General features: G+C 39.4%; 1 pseudogene; it reads left to right on the plus strand.

Moving 5' to 3' along the window:
* The first annotated feature begins 451 nt into the window (after positions 1-451).
* On the plus strand, positions 452-4,880 carry LOC125553882 (uncharacterized; annotated as a pseudogene).
* The last annotated feature ends 578 nt before the right edge of the window (positions 4,881-5,458 follow it).

Consider the following 5,458-nt stretch of genomic DNA (forward strand, 5'->3'; position numbering starts at 1 on the left):
CTATACATCTGATAACTGAGCACCATCGGCATCAACGCGCTACTATTGATGTTATTAATATCAAATAGCCCTGCATACCTAGCCTTATGCAGTATTTTAGTTAATAAACCTACAAGTCAATCACTTCTTACTGATGATTGGTCTGTTGGTGTTTGCTTGCATCTATTGAACACAACAGGGTTCCTTCCCTAAATAACTGGAACACAACAGGTGTTGTGCCTGGTGATGCTAATTGGCTGTCGGTCACCTAAACGTACTGTTTAATCCCTATGTGTTGCATACAAATATGTACATTCATGACCCCTTAGCAAGTTTATGTATGTTTAACTAAAAATCCGATTTTTTTGTAGGTGTTGCATACAGATTTTTTTAGGTGTTCATGTATGTTTTTTTGCTAGCTACTGATGATGCAGTTTTAGGGTTTTATTGACTTGTTTTTTTCCTTTTCACATATGTTGCAGGCACCTCTGGTGAGAATGAGGGGAGTAAGAAGGTTAAGGAGAAGATCAAGAAGAAAGGCAATATATGTGTCTTTAAGTCAAGGTTTAACTCAAAAAGGCTGGCTGAGATTGGGAAGCAAGTATCACCAGAAAAATGGAGAATCATAAGGCAGGGACCGTTTGGAGACTTGTTGGACATCCGGTCTTTCAAGGTGCCCGATGAGCTCATTGAGTTTGTTGTGATGAACACGAATCACATACTCTCTAAGTTCAAACACAAGAACAAGTCCATCACCTTCAACAAGCTCATGGTGAAAAGGATTTTCAATGTGCCATCTGGTGATAGACCTATGAAGCTTCTTAAGAAGAGTGATGAACATGATCTTCGCAGCATCTACAAGGAGGGGAACAGGGCTCCAATCGCCCATGTTGTCAAGTTGCTCACTAGTTGCAACGATGAGGAGGTGGTTATGATAAATAGGACTTGGAAACTCCTTGCGTTGGCAATAGTTTTGTGCCCAGGCACTGGCAATATGGTGAATCTCGAGTATCTAGCTTCCTTGGAAGATATGTCTTTGGTGCATGAATTCTCTTGGGATGAGCACTTGTTGGCACGAGTGATGGAGGAGGTTGGAGTCTTTCAAGAGAAGAAGAGGATGCAAGCAAATACATAAAAAGCAGCAGAGTTTCAGATCGCTTCATGCCTTCCCATGTTAGCGGTATGCAACACAACATTATGAAATACGTCGATCTTTTTCTTTGCTGCATGAAACCTTTTGTACATTTCTGTAGCTCACATTTATGTTTTTTTGGCTAATGTCATTTTTCCCTTCTATGCAGATCATATACATGGATCATATTGATATCCCGGCCGGCCTCCCAAATAAGCATGCCATTGATTATTCCGTGCCGAGGATACGCTTTGTTTGCCAAAAGGATTTTGATTAGTTGGATAAAGTTGACAAGAACAAGCTCACTCTTGTCCAACCTTTCTACGGGAAACACACCCAAGTAATTTTGCTACATCCCGCCTATGTATTTTCCTTTGCCAATGGAGTATTAACACCCCCCTTGTTTTTTGCTCACTGAATTTGCATGTAGCAATCTTTGCTTTTCCATTTAGGTTATGGCAGCCTTCTTATTTGTTTCCCCTCATGTTTTGTTTTCCTAGATCCGGAGTTTGTGCAACACCCCCTATGCAGCACAACTCATGGGACAGGAAGTTGGTGCTGAAGCAGCCAGTGGGTAGGGAGTTGGTGCTGAAGCACCTAGTGGCCAAGGAAGCCAAATTCAAGGCGATGACATTCAAGCAAAGGACTCTCAATCAAACAAGGCTCAACAAAATGTTGATGCTAAACCACACCTATCATCATCGATCAACGATTGGCTGCAGCAATCATTCCCTAGCATGCAAGATCTAAAGGTACTGTTTCCCTATCTACACTATCTTTTTCTTTTGTATTCATTTCCTGTTTACCTTTGCTTTGCATTATTTACTATACCCAGTTGCAAGTGTATATTTTTTTGATGCATCCCTCATTCTGATGTGCTACAACCATGTTCTGTTTTTGCTTCATATGTGGTTTAAGTTCATACCTACTAGGCTTTTTTGCTGCATCCATATGTCTAGTATGCTACAACTACATTCTGTTTTTGCTTCAAACATATCATAATTTTGCTACATCCATATCAATAATTTGCTACCTAGAGGTATAGATCATTTGTTTTTTATGCTTCATCCATGACAGTAAATTGCTACAATCACACTGTTTATTTGATACATAGTGACACAGCAGCACACCTACTTGTTTCTCGCTTCATCCATACCTCTAATGTGCTACACCCACATTTGTGTTTTTTTACATCCATACTTCTCAAAATCTAGATATACTTGTCACTAAAATGTTGGACACTAGCCTTCTTGTAGGTACCAACTCAGTTTCAAATGCTCTACGACAAGCACAAGGGTATTTTTGCAGCAGAGGTGGATGGTGTAGTAGGAAAGTTTGGACAATGTTTAAAGGGATTGCAGTGCAACCGGATGGCCGCTCTCCTTCGTGATGTTGGAGATGCCATCACAGCTACCAATGAGCCCAACTTTTCCTTTGAAGCACCTATCATGGACGAATGTCGCAGAAAAGAGAATGATGCTAAAGCTGCAAATGCCAACATTGGTGCTCAAGCTCAAGCTCAAGGTACAACACCTAGCATCAACAAGGATGAAGTCACTGGATTGAACCTACAAGTTGCAACAGAGGCTGCGTAAACTCGTGAGCAACAAGGAGTGAGTTTCGAGATGAAAGGCAACGCCTCACCTCACAGCCCCCCACTCTTCTATGATGCACCCAGGAGTGCGACAGCCGGCATTTGGGACGACGAGCCATCCTGTGAGTTGTTCCCAAAGGGCTCCGAAGACTATGAGATGATGCATTCCACGGATGAGCCTACAATCAAGAAGAGCACAGTCAGCCCCATCTATGCAAACATCCCCGTGTTTCCTGTTTCAGACGATGATGACAGCCCAAGTATGCTTCCTTCCTCTTGAATCATTTCTTTTTGTTTTTATCCATATCATTTTTTCACATTTGTGTGGTTCCAGCAAATTACTTTTGTACAATCTCTTGCAAAATCATTCATTTTTGTTTTTTTGCTACAGCTCCTAAGATGGTCGCTACAGAAGACCAATTTGTTGATGCAAGCTGTGGCCCTAGCACACATGATAAGAACACTAGGAAGAAGAGGATGGCCAAAGTTCCAGCCATAAAAAATACCAAGGCAAAGAAGCAAAAGGTCGATAAGGCTGCAGAAATGTATGAGAATTTTGTAAAGCATAGGAAACCATTGAGGAAATCACAACCCAATGAACAAGTGTGAGCTACCTAAGCCCTATCTATTTTTGCTTTCTATTTTTTATTTTTTTCTGCTCGAAACAAATGATTCATTCAGTTGCATCTATGGTGACAGGACACCTTTCACCAAGCTAGGTGGATTTTTCATTGGATACGAGAAATTCCTTGTATGCTTTAAGCCTCGCGGGGATATGAATGATGAGGTTATGTCACTATGTATCGAGATGAACAACCTCGCATCCCATGCAGCAAAAGAAAGGGATTTGAAGAAATACATTTTCTCAGTCCACCCGGGGGTAAGTTTTTGTAAAAACAAGCAATGCTTCATTCCTTTCTTTCTTTCACATTTTCGTTGCAACACACACTAATCATTTTATTGTATGTAGATCCTACTAAAACAAGACCCATCAACCTTCCAACCAGCAAAACTCATGCCTGAGTTTGAAAGGGCTATGACAAAGTTCAAGGTTCAAAAGTTTGACCTCGTAAGTTTCACGAGAGCTTTCTTTTGTTTCACACCACAAAATACTTTCAAATATGAACCAATGATGTGACGCGGCTGTAACATTTTTTACATGTTCTGAGTACCTTTTTGCCTTTTATTTTGTTTTTTTCTAGCTCTTTTTCACAATTTTTCATGATTGCCATTGGATAGTTGTTTGCGCAAACTTGCTTCACAAGTAGTGGAATGTATTTGACTCGATCCATTCAAAAGGAAAACAATCTCCTTTGAAGAAGCAAGCCAATAACCTGGTAGGCTCATGCTCTCTATTTTTTCTGTTTACCCTTCTGATTCATCTACATAAATGCCATATTGTCATCTTTACACACCTCATTTTATTTTTTAAACTTTTGTGTGTGTTTTCGGTGCTAGATCACAAACTTTGCACCCCTCGCACAAGAGTGCAGCGAATTCAATGTCAATGTTGGATCCTTTGCCCGTGTTGACCTAGAGGATTACCCAAAGCAAGATACCCTGTGAGTTTTCTTTTTGAACTTTGCTTCAATCATGTGTTCCATTTCAACATTTTGTTTTTTCAACTACGCATGGGAAGTATGATGGAGAACTTTTTTTATCTCACAGATGTGATTGTGGCTTTTTTGGGCTCAAATATGTGGAGAACTATGATGGGAAGTCAATGAGAGAGTTCAAGCAGGTACACATTTTTAATTTTTTTGTCTTCTCATTTTGTTACAATCTACTTTCTTTGTTTTCAATACTCATGCAACAGAAGAATACCATGTTTTGTTTTTGCTTCATATGTGGTTTAAGTTCGTACCTACTAGGCTTTTTTGCTACATCCATATGTCTAGTGTGCTACAACTACATTCTACTTTTGCTTCATCCATATCATAATTTTGCTACATCCATATCAATTTTTTACAGTGGATGGATGTGAAATTTTTGCATTCATCACTCATGCAACACAAGAATAACTAGTATCATACTTGTTTACTTTTTGTTTTCAATACTCATGCAACACAAGAATAACTAGTATCATACTTGCTTACTTTTTGTATTCATTTTTTAAGGAAGACATGGCACGATACCGCATGGATGTGGCATACAACCTTTTTAGTCACCCAATGAACAATGCCCCAAAGGAGCGGGCGTTCAAGGATGAGTTGGCGGCTTGATTTTCTGGAAGGTTCAAGATGAACAAGCTTGTTTCTTCGTTAGGTCTAGATCATGTCCAAGGTGGTAGCGTTCTGATAGGATTAGAGTAGTGCGCGTTCGTATGTAAACTGCTGGTACCTCCAGTAAACATATGTGTCCTTTTGGTATGTAAACCGATGATAACTTGATATTTGGATGATGCACTTATGTTTTTAATGGATGCGTTCTTCTGTTTGCCAACATGATCATGCATTGACAATTGTTTTTTGTTTCGTTGGTTCTGAAATATGAAAATATTTCAAACTTCATCCATCGAAGTTTCAAGGGAATCTTTGTGCATTTTTCCCCTCAAAACATATTTTCTTAAAAATAATATGTGAATGATACTCTTGTCACACACTTAAATTGCTGGAAGCTCACATGAAATAGCTACAACCTAGATTTGTTGCAGAGCCAAAATATACATTTTACCTGCAAATTAGCTACATCCCTACAATATTTTTGCTGGAAGCATAATATAAATAAGCTTCCTTTCCCAACTTTTGTTGTAC

Source organism: Triticum urartu, chromosome 4A, assembly GCF_056163025.1.
Source record: "Triticum urartu cultivar PI428250 chromosome 4A, HENAU_Tu73, whole genome shotgun sequence".
Taxonomy (NCBI): Eukaryota; Viridiplantae; Streptophyta; class Magnoliopsida; order Poales; family Poaceae; genus Triticum; species Triticum urartu.